Source organism: Haliotis rufescens, unplaced genomic scaffold (assembly GCF_023055435.1).
Source record: "Haliotis rufescens isolate VD_foot unplaced genomic scaffold, xgHalRufe1.0.p SCAF_2, whole genome shotgun sequence".
Classification (NCBI taxonomy): Eukaryota; Metazoa; Mollusca; class Gastropoda; order Lepetellida; family Haliotidae; genus Haliotis; species Haliotis rufescens.
In genome coordinates, this window is record NW_025963890.1 from 72,745,545 (window position 1) to 72,758,161 (window position 12,617).

A 12,617-nucleotide genomic window follows, 5' to 3' on the forward strand; every position below is an offset into this window, starting at 1 on the left:
AAGCGATTCCCTCCTAAACACAAGGCTCTCTATATGCAGGAGAATGGCGTATTTGAATACAATTGAGCCAAATACACAACCAGCAGAAGTGAATGCGTCACGTCCCAATGAAGAAACCACAAACGGTGAACAAGTAGAGAATGTTTGTCGAAGCAATGCAATTTATGAGACTGAATATCTCGAGGGAGAATTTCAAAACCATTTTGCGAAAAAATGCAAAAACAATCGCAGCAACTAAACAACTGACGTTTCCCTCCAAATATCGACTCCAAACTTTCACGCCATCACTTCGATATCTGGTAATGAGGAGGCTATCATGGCGAACCCGCACACGAGGCTCTACCGCCGGGACAATACCTCTGTGGGAGACAAACAGGATAAACAGCCCCATCATCCCAGTAATGTGCTTATGTCATCAACAAAAGTAGTCTGTGGGGAGATGGCGGGGGTGGAATGGGGGTAGGGGAGGTTGTGTCCTTTGTCTTCCCACTAAAACTAACGCCGGTGTTGTGAAATCAGTCCACGTGGGATTACAACTTGGAATTGACAGAAATAATATTCAATTACATTCGGCGATAAAGATACAATAAACGGTTTTTATGCCTTAGAACGAGGACTATATAGACGTATATGGAATTAAAATTAGATTCCTCCGCTGATGTTCTGGAGGACAACTGAGACTGACTTTCGCGGGTCATGGCATGGTGTTGGATTGGCGATGTGTAGTGTGGTGGTTGGAGGACAACAGAGGGTAACCCCAACGCCGGTCTGAGCACGGCATGTTACTGCAGCTGGGCTGAACATGTATGGCTTGGTGTTGAACTAATGATGTGTGGCGAAGTGTTGAACTGAAGATGTGTGGCGTGGTGTTGAACTAAAGATGTGTGGCGAGGTGTTGAACTGAAGATGTGTGCTGTGGTGTTGAACTGAAGATGTATGGCGTGGTTTTGAACTGAAGATGTATGGCATGAGGTTGAACTGAAGATGTATGGCGTGGTGTTGAACTAATGATATGTGGCGTGGTGTTGAACTGAAGATGTGTGGCGTGGTGTTGAACTAATGATGTGTGGCGAAGTGTTGAACTGAAGATGTATGGTGTGGTGTTGAACTGAAGATGTGTGGCGTGGTTTTGAACTGAAGATGTATGGCATGAGGTTGAACTGAAGACGTGTGGCGTGGTTTTGAACTGCAGATGTGTGGCGTGGTGTTGAACTGAAGACGTGTGGCGTGGTTTTGAACTGCAGATGTGTGGCGAAGTGTTGAACTGAAGACGTGTGGCGTGGTTTTGAACTGCAGATGTGTGGCGTGGTGTTGAACTGAAAATGTGTGCTGTGGTGTTTAACTGAAGATGTGTGGCGAGGTGTTGAACTGAAGATGTGTGGTGTGAGGTTGAACTGAAGATGTGTGGCGTGGTGTTGAACTGAAGATGTGTGGCGTGGTTTTGAACTGAAGATGTATGGCATGAGGTTGAACTGAAGATGTATGGCGTGGTTTTGAACTGAAGATGTATGGCATGAGGTTGAACTGAAGATGTATGGCGTGGTTTTGAACTGAAGATGTGTGGCGTGGTTTTGAACTGAAGATGTATGGCATGAGGTTGAACTGAAGATGTGTGGCGAGGTGTTGAACTGAAGATGTATGGCATGAGGTTGAACTGAAGATGTGTGGCGAGGTGTTGAACTGAAGATGTATGGCATGAGGTTGAACTGAAGATGTGTGGCGAGGTGTTGAACTGAAGATGTATGGCATGAGGTTGAACTGAAGTTGTGTGGCGAGGTGTTGAACTGAAGATGTATGGCATGAGGTTGAACTGAAGATGTGTGGCGAGGTGTTGAACTGAAGGGTGGAGGTGACAATGACTCCACTGAAATCAGACATTATTTTATTAAGTAATTTGTGTGAGGTAATGCATGATACGACAGGGGTTGAACGGGGTGTTAGCATTGTACATCCATTTCTTAGCCAAGTGAAATCAAAGTTTGAACTGCAAGTGATTTTTCTATTTTATCATTGAAAGTACAGCCGCCACGTGCTGAACTTGCAGCATTTTGGTATTCCAGAGCACCAGGAGGACATACCATCAAGGAGGACATACCATCAAGGAGGACATACCACCAAGGAGGATATACCATCAAGGAGGACATACCACCAAAGAGGGCATACCATCAAGGAGGACATACCATCAAGGAGGACATGCCATCAAGGAGGACATACCATCAAGGAAGACATACCATCAAGGAGAACATACCACCAAGGAGGACATACCATCAAGGAGGACATACCACCAAGGAGGACAAGATTGCTAAGGCGGCCTCCTACTCTAACACTTAAGTTTTTTTCCCGAAGATGATCATCTGTTTAAAAGTGCATCTGATCTTTTAGAAACTCCAGACCAACTGAGGAGTGAACAAGGCCTGCTTTAAATAATTTCATGACGTCACTTTTAATTGCAAAGCCCAAGGCTGGCATGAACGCGATGCCGGTCAGTGAGAGTCGCCCACAGCTTGCATAGTGTTTGGTTACAATTTGTAGATTTATCACTTGCGTTTGGAGGTGATCAGTAACACATGTTTTGCACAGAGAATTTTAAAATAAACTCTGCGTTTTTATTATCGGTGCAAACGCTGGCATTGTTGATATGTTGGTAGTGCCAGATCTCGTCTGGTGTACACAACCTTTAGGAACTGGTTCTCTGGTTGTGAGTGAAATCTGGGTCGGTATTGATTGTATACATTTGTGTTTGCTTCAGGCGGATAAATAAAACCTACTTATGATGTCGATATTGAACTGGGATGTGGGATGAGTTTTAAAAACATGTTTTATTCACCGTATCTGACTCACCTGTTGACGTATACCCGCATCAGTAGTTTTAGAAACAATGCTGAATGCAAATGTGAATGCAAATTGAGCGAAACAATTCTTCCCGCAGATTTGTGAAGTCTTATCTCTTGAAACAATCGTGTTATTCATTGAAAATGTTTGAGTGCGACTGAGCATGTGTTCAGTAGGATTCCAGGCACTCTAGTAGTAGTAGTAGTAGTAGTAGTAGTTGTAGTAGTAGTAGTAGTAGTAGTAGTAGTAGTAGTAGTAGTAGTAGTAGTAGTAGTAGTAGTCCCATGTCCAGAGACTCCTTTGTCCCAGACCGCCTCCGGGGTCTAGTGGTAGAGCGTCCGCCCGGAGAGCGTCATACCAAAAGACGTTAAAAGATGGCACTTGTTGTTACCCTGACTGGCGCTCGGAATTAAGGGGCTATAACAAGGACTGGTCGGCTCGGAGTCCGTATACTGTGTCTGAGTGGGGTATTCATGTTAAACTGCGGCATGGTATCTCAGTGAGCTCGCACTATAAATCGGCATCAGTCCGGACTAGTACAAGCAGCCACACACACACACGTGCATGCACGTCGCTATATAAGTGCAATAATCTTGGACGCGACGTTAAACCCCATTTCACCTCACCTCACCTCACTTTTGTCCCACGTCCAGATCCACCTATGTGCCACGGTTCTAGTTGTAACTGTACAGTACGACAGTCGCAATGCTAAGGTCGCTTTGTTTGGTGGTTCCCTGTTGTCATGGTAGCCACAAGGCTTGGATCGCTGGTCATGTATCATCCACTGGTTTGTGTAATCCAGACTCGATAAGTTACATACTAGCGTGATACAGAAGGAATATTTCTGACCACAGAGACGGCCTTGCTTCAGAACATTAGCACTTTAAGTCGGTTGTATTGAGCGGCATTCTGATCTGTTCGGTGCCAGGCATGCGAAGCTCAGAACATCAAGAGTCGATGAGTAATCACCATCTGGACTGGGGAGTCTGCAGCAGGGGGGTCAACACAGCGTTCTAGTTGAGGGGTTTAGGGGTCAGTGGAACACTTGTCAGAGACGCCATCCCCATCACTCACATCCCGATCCCATGTGGACATAGACTTGCACAAGTCTCTTCGGGAATGATTGTCATATCAATAATAGGGCCATGTTGTCCCTTTAAAGACTGGCGTCACTAGAGACTTGAGAAATGCGGATTTACATCGAGAAACCCATGTTGATATTGGTCGCAACATGGTTTGTGTCTGCTGCCTTATCTACCAGGCACTTTCAACGCTGTTATTTTCCTACAAATACACTACTCTCGGCAAAATAATACCAGATTTTAACCTACACTCTCCCAGACTCACAGATGGAGAGATCTAGTAGTCGGAGTGTTGTTTTGCATTGAAAAGGAAAATTGTAAAGTAAGATTTTATTCCCACTGTGGTACTATTCGCTTATCTAGACGTGCCTATTATAAGGATAGCTTTACTATACATCCATGGACTTATCATTCAGTACAGACTTGGAGCAAGGCTAATATGGGCAGTACGTGTAATGCTCAATACCATATGGCTGGCGGAATTTAAGTCCTATATTCAATACTTTAACCAAGCAGTAGCTTCTTACATTGCTTTGTTCACATGCTGCTTTGTCTCGAGAAGCAAGCAAGGATTTAGTTTTGTTTCAGAGTTCTTCTCAGAGACCGCGCTAACATCCAGCTTCACGTGAACAGCCCGTGCTATGTTCAATACAAATTGTCTGACGGTCGTAAATGTTCCTGGTTTCTAATTACTTCAACCATGCCGTTAGTTTATTACTTGAAAAGACGCCTATTGTTTCGGTCACGTTCTTGCATGAAGCCAGGGAGGACTGTTTCAGCGTTCTTGTCCAGGAGATGCGTGTGGGCGGCACGTTAGACGCGAGTGTAAGAAATAGAACCCTACGTGGTTCTTCCCTCATTGCCAGAGACTCAACATTACATTTCCGTACATCCGGGCTCTTATTACATGACGTCATCTATTTCTCCAGGGTTGCCTCAACGCGAATTCCATGTGATGTGTACATACTGAAATTACATGGGACAATTCATATCTTTGATAACGATAGACATTATTCCACGTATTGCTTGTCATTTAATACAGGTGCAATAATAGGGTTTCAGAGAAAACAGCGGCAAGTCACCTTGAAAACATGTTTACCGTTATATAAAGCGTATTAAAACATATTGTAAGTTTTGATCATGATAATTCTAAAAGGTTTAGATTAATTTTCAACTCCAAATGTAGGGTTAAGCAGAATAGGCTTCTTGGCACTAGACAGTGATGGGGTACTAAACTTGGCAGTTTCGACATCTTCCCAGGCTGTTTGTTGCCTATGTAACATTGATCGCTGCTTTACTTTGCCTGGATGGACGACAAAGATTCTTTGATTAAAACATATCTGTAACATAGCGGCTATAGGATCGGTAGGAAAACATGCCAATGTGAAGAACTGGCTCAGAATTGGAATCCCCTGTCCTCCTTTACGCATTCAACTGTCTGGCGCATGTGTTGTTTCCTTCTGGTTTTAAGCCTTAATTTTATGTCTTACTTACATATCATAAAACTGGAAAGATAAAAAATATTATCCCAAAATACTTTAAGCAAACAAAATGGCTGAATATCAAAACAATGAGCTTTGATGACTGAAAGTACCGATTCGAACACACCAGAAACGAAGAAAAACAAATTCTCGGGTCTTTAAGTGATATTGATGGGGGGGGGGGGGGGGGGAGGGTGTGCCCGTCATTGTATATGAGGGAGTTTGGGGGATGGGGGATGGGGAGGGTGTGCCCGTCATTGTATATGAGGGAGTTTGGGGGATGGGGAATGGGGAGGGTGTGCCCGTCATTGTCTATGAGGGAGTTGGGGGGATGGGGGATGGGGAGGGTGTGCCCGTCATTGTATATGAGGGAGTTGGGGGGATGGGGGATGGGGAGGGTGTGCCCGTCATTGTATATGAGGGAGTTTGGGGGATGGGGAATGGGGAGGGTGTGCCCGTCATTGTATATTAGGGAGTTGGGGGGATGGGGAATGGGGAGGGTGTGCCCGTCATTGTCTATGAGGGAGTTGGGGGGGGGGGGGGATGGGGAAGCTTAGTAGATTAGTATGAAGACAATGAAATCGAAATTAGAAGTAGTATTTTTATGTGTCCCTAGTGATATTACTACAATCAAAACATAATCATTAATTTCGTGGTGAATGTCATCAACGTTACATAGAGATTATCACGAAGTTAAGGCTCGCTAAATACATTGTTAGTTCAAAATGCAAGATATGTTCCTTCCAACCTCTTTATCATATATGTCATTCTTAAGTTCTGTCGTCGTCTCGTTTCTCACAAACATTACCTAAACATTGCAAGTTTTTCTTGAATGTGCGTATTAATATATAATTATTAGTAAAGAGGGCCGGCAGAGAACTGAATGTGAATGTACTCTGCACTGATGCTAAAGCTACCTATCCCCATGCGTGTTTCCCAGTACACGAGCCTAGGATCACTCACCTGGAAACAGTGATCCCATGAACAACAAAACTGCACCTGGCTGTGTTGTTACTATACATGCCATCTGTCTGCATATCACAGAAGCGAGTGAAGCTGATTGTGGAAATAATTCCACAGTAGAAATTGCAAATGACTCTTTGATTATCGCTGAAACTATATCTGACTGTACAAATAACTTCACATTTGCATCTGTGAACAATAACTCTTTGAATATCACAGACAAGGAAACTGCATCTGATTGTGTAAACAACTCCACATTGGAAACTGTACATAATAACTCTTTGAATATTACAGATAAGGAATCTGTATCAGATTATGTAAATAACTTCACATTCACATAACATCACTCACTCACTCACTCACTCACTCACTCACTCACTCACTCACTCACTCACTCACTCACTCACACAATCAATAGCTTATAAGAAATGTGTTTACAAAAGTGTAAGACAATATCAAAAGGAAACAAGCAAATGGCTTCGTGACCTAAAGAAATACTCACCAAAAGAATATTGGAAGATACTAAATAAATGTGATATGACTAAATCCGACAATACTCCTGATATTGAAACGTTCTTTGAATGTTATAAAGACCTTAATGAACCCCAATGTAATGATGATATACCCGATGATGTTGTAGAAGATCGACAATACGACACTGATGTTTAAAATAACGCAATATCTGGCGATGAAGTCCTTTCCGCCGTTAAGAACCTTAAAAGAAATAAAGCTACTGGGTTAGATTTTGTTGAAAACGATTATTTTATTGATGCTACAGTTCATGTAATACCACTCCTAACTGATCTCTTTAACTCGATACTTAGTCCTGGATTTGTACCAGATTGCAGGCTGGAGGGAATAATCAAACCGATATAAGACAAAGGGTGGACACCTGGATCCAAACTCATATAGACCAATCACAATTCTCAGCTGTTTCGGAAAACTCTTCACAAATATTCTTATTTCGAGGTTCACTGAGTTTGTAGAAATAAATAACATTTTAACTCCAGCCCAAGCAGGATTCAGAAAAGGTGTCTCCACAAGTGACAATGTATTTGTTCCACGTGCAATCAGGGAAATTTTATAACAAGCAAAACGGAAACTCTGTTGCGTCTTCATTGATTTTACAAAAGCATTCGGCACTGTGTGGAGGGCTGGTCTATGGTATAGAGAGCTAAATTATGGTATATATGGTACATTTCTTAACTTAGTAAAGAACATGTACCATAACATAAAATCCACTGTTGTGCTACATAATCAAATATCCTAATTATCCCCATGCAACATTGGAGTAAGACATGGCGAAAGTCTCTGGCCATTTTTGTTTTCACTTTTTAATAATGGTATTGAGTCCTTCCAACTGAATTGAGGAAGTAAAGGTGTTAGTTTAGATTACCAAAGCGAAACCAATCTAATATTTTGGCTGCATTTTATTGTTTTGTTATATGCAGATGCTGCTGTCTGATTCCGTGAAGACCCTGCAGACCTACAACAATCACTTGACATTCTTTTTAATACATATTTTCATAATTATTGTTCACGATGGGAACTAAATGTAAACTTGTCCAAAACCAAAATAATAGTTTTTGGAACCGGGCCTGCTAGAAACAGCAATCTGACGTAATCAGACGTAATATTAATTTGCCTTTGGATTGTTTAATAACCGCATTTGAACACCTCTATATCAAAATGTACAAACGTGTTATTCTATTCTGGCATAAAATGGCAATCTATAATCAAAACTCCAAAATTAACAAATATTACTGGTATATATAAACCTATCAACTACGCTGCTGGCATCTCTGAAAAACTTCAATCGACAACACTTGTCAAGAACATGTTAAAGAACTTGATTCGGTGAAATATTTGACAACCCGTTAATGTGTTCTTCATGGTTAGCTTTAAAAGTTGAAGAAATATTGAAAGACCAGTTCCTGCAAAATTGGCACAGTTCAATTACTGAGAGTTCTAAAGGTGTGTAGTATAAAATGTTTAAAGAAAATAAAACCTTTGAAAAATATCTTTATCACCTAAAAAGGTTTATCGCCCAATCTTACAATTTAGAACCACAAACTTACCAATTGAAACTGGACGCTGGTCTGATATCCCAGGAGTGGAACGTTTGTGTAATCTATGTTGTTCTCCCGCGGTTGGTGACGAGTTTCATTACCTGTTTAGATGTGAAGCTCTGCTCCAGTGGCGATCTATGTGTATACCTAAAGATCTCTCTGAATGGCCTGACCGCCTCCTTGGTCTTGTGGTAGAGCGTCCGCCCGGAGAGCGGAAGGTCCAGGGTTCGATCCCGGGCCGCGTCATACAAAAAGACGTTAAAAGATTGTACTTGTTGTTACCCTGTCTGGCGCTCGGCATTAAGGGGCTAAAACAAGGACTGGTCGGCTCGGAGTCAGTATACTGTGTCTGAGTGGGGTATTCATGTTAAACTGCGGCATGGTATCTCAGTGAGCTCGCACTATAAATCGGCATCAGTCCGGACTAGTACAAGCAGCCACACACACACATACACGTGCATGCACGTCGCTATATAAGTGCAATAATCTTGGACGCGACGTTAAACCCAATTTCACCTCACCTCTGAATGGCCTAATATGTATCAACTGAAAAAATCTTCCTCCAGCATTAGAGAAAAAAAGGTGCAAAAAATGTCCAAATTCATCAATACCATCTTTAGAAATGTTGAAGCTGTTAGAAAACGTGTATGAGATTCTTGTTACTTTATTTCTATCATATTTCATTGTAACCTTTGATCCCTATATGTATTTGTACAATTCCCCGCCTTCTTTATATTGATATTTTTATTATATTATGAATTCATATTATATTTTTTCTCATGTACCACCGTCGGTGGGTCCTTCTGGGAAAGAAACTGAGCTGACATTAAAAAATGTTGACATTGTTAATGTCAATCATGATTATGTGATCTGTAGTATCTGGTGCACTTCCCAGGGATAACAACGCGTCAATATGTCCTGTACGGCGGTTGTTGTTCATAAAGGACGAGAGAACAGCATCCATATGTCCTGTACGACGTTTTGTGAGTGAAGGGTGGGAGAACAGCGTCAATATGTCCTGCACGACGTTTTGTGAGTTAAGGGTCGGAGAACAGCATATATATGCCCTGCACGGCGTTTTGTGAGTGAAGAGTGGGAGAACAGCATCTATATGTCCTGCACGACGTTTTGTGAGTTAAGGGTGGGAGAAAAGCGTCCATATGTCCTGCACGGCGTTTTGTGAGTTAAGGGTGGGAGAACAGCGTCCATATGTCCTGCACGGCGTTTTGTGAGTTAAGGGTGGGAGAACAGCATCTATATGTCCTGCACGGCGTTTTGTGAGTGAAGAGTGTGAGAACAGCGTCCATATGTCCTGCACGGCGTTTTGTGAGTGAAGAGTGTGAGAACAGCGTCCATATGTCCTGCACGACGTTTTGTGAGTTAAGGGTGTGAGAACAGCGTCCATATGTCCTGCACGGCGTTTTGTGAGTTAAGGGCGGGAGAACAGCGTCCATATGTCCTGCACGGCGTTTTGTGAGTTAAGGGCGGGAGAACAGCGTCCATATGTCCTGCACGGCGTTTTGTGAGTGAAGAGTGGGAGAACAGCGTCCATATGTCCTGCACGACGTTTTGTGAGTTAAGGGTGTGAGAACAGCGTCCATATGTCCTGCACGGCGTTTTGTGAGTGAAGAGTGGGAGAACAGCGTCCATATGTCCGGCACGACGTTTTGTGAGTTAAGGGTGTGAGAACAGCGTCCATATGTCCTGCACGGCGTTTTGTGAGTTAAGGGTGGGAGAACAGCGTCCATATGTCCTGCACGGCGTTTTGTGAGTTAAGGGTGTGAGAACAGCGTCCATATGTCCTGCACGACGTTTTGTGAGGTAAGGGTGTGAGAACAGCGTCCATATGTCCTGCACGGCGTTTTGTGAGTGAAGGGAGAGAGAACAGCATCTATATGTCCTGCACGACGTTTTGTGAGTGAAGGGAGAGAGAACAGCGTCCATATGTCCTGCACGACGTTTTGTGAGTGAAGGGAGGGAGAACAGCGTCCATATGTCCTGCACGACGTTTTGTGAGTTAAGGGTTGGAGACGGAATCCATATGTCCTGCACGACTGTTGTTAGGCGTGAAAAATGAAGATCAGTGTTCAAATGTCCTGGGACCTGTTCCACAAAGCGATCTCAGCACTGTCTGTCGAAAGTCTATGTTACAGTATGGGAGTTACGATCACCTCAGCACTAAGATCGCTTTATGGAACGGGACCCTGCTTGCGAGTGATGGGTGTGACTGGTGATATGTGAGGCACTGTGCGCTGACTTGAAGTGGACTGCGAGGTCAGGCAATTATCTCCCTGCTAACTTCAAATCGATGCAATTTTCCAGTTCCACTTCTTTCATCTGAAGGACTTTCCTCCTAATCATCTGTCCCGAGACATCAGCATGTTGAGAAATCCGTTTGACGCTGAACTCTTAAGTGTCCAAAATGGAGGTGAAGCGTTTTATGTAAGACGCAATTAGAAGGATATGATATATGTTTGTGTCAAGCGTGTTTACAAAACCTAAAACTAGGAAAGGAAATAACAGTTTCTAGGGTAATTACTGCAGATTCATTTTCCCTTTGCATCGGAGCATAAACATCTAAGAAAAAGTCGGTTGGCTTTACAATCTCTCCCAAAAGGATTGGTGACCTTGGATTTTGCCAACTGGCGGACTAAACAATTAATGCTCTGCTTTGAGAGCTGACCACTCCCTCTGACACCACAAGTGTGTTCCTACTTTCTGCTGTGGCACAAGTGTGCGGCGACCCTCTACTGTTATAAAAGTGTGCTGCTACCCTCTGCTGTTATACAAGTGTGCTGCCTACCCCAGCTGTTCCACAAGTTACGTCCCTTGGGCACGCCAGAAACCTATGATCGTGGGTTCGAATCCCGATTATGATTCTAGGTTTGTCAGCACCATACCAATGTTCGTGGGTTTCACCGAGATGGTAGACGTCTGAGACCTGCCCAAACTGACAGCCCGTGATATAACTGAAATACTGTTAAAAGCGGCGTTACACCTAACTCACTCACTCACTCCGCCGTTACACAAGCGTGCTGCCACCCTCTGTTGTTACACAAGTGTTCTGCCACCCTCTGCTGTTACACACTGTGTGCTGCCACCCTCTGCTGTTACACAAGTGTGCTGCCACCCTCTGCTGTTACACAAGTTTGCTGCTACCCTCTGCTGTTACACAAGTTTGCTGCCAACCTCTGCTGTTACACAAGCGTGCTGCCACCCACTGCTGTTACACAAGTGTTCTGCCACCCTCTGCTGTTACACTACACAAGTTTGCTGCCACCCTTTGCTGTTACACAAGTGTTCTGCCACCCTCTGCTGTTACACAAGTGTGTTGACACCTTCTGTTGTCACACAAACGTGGCGAGGGTGTTACTGGGTGATCAGGTGCTTATGTTTACGTCTACAGCCATCTTCCACGACAACTCTAAGTTGCTCTAACTTTGTACAGTGAGTTAAATGAGCCTTAACATTGAAACGTGAGCTTAAATAATTAATGATTGAGACTAAGCAAACTTTGTAACCAAGAACATGTTTAAATCTGTGTTCAGCCAATCAGTGATTGTTAATTTAGGCTGTTCTAACAGGAACTTCTTATTAAACCCCCCACAATCAAACTTGAAATGGAAGAGTTTCTTAGCTTTACTGCCATTAATTCTAAAATTTCCGTCACTCATCCACCCCCACGCGACAAATCTTGTCTGAATACACGCTTTTTACGTCATTTGTGTGTATTTACTTAAAACCTGGAATTATACACGTGGACTTTCCCATCAGCGAAATAACTGGTCTGGTACAACAGCCACTCTCACGCCCTGGTCTGGGATATTTGCAAGGAAGGTATGAAATCACAACAGCAAGGTTGTGCTCTCTAAACAGCGCAATGACGTCTTCGACAATTTTTAAGGAACAGATCCGGGGTTTAAGTACCTCGAGCCTACATGAGTTCACACAGGTAGAATTGAATTAGTTTTAAGGGTTTCAAGAGGAAGGCGTTTCGTGTTCGACTTAATTGCAGGGTCTATGTCGCGATTAAGAGTGAAGTGAGTGTCTTTATGTTGTGTAACGTTAAAAATAAATAATGGTGTGTGTTCCATTGAGATACATACCAGGTATATTACGTCGAACTGTAATCGAGTTATTTTCTCCACGCAAACCAGAAACTAAAAGCCTGACTAACGACCCTTATCATC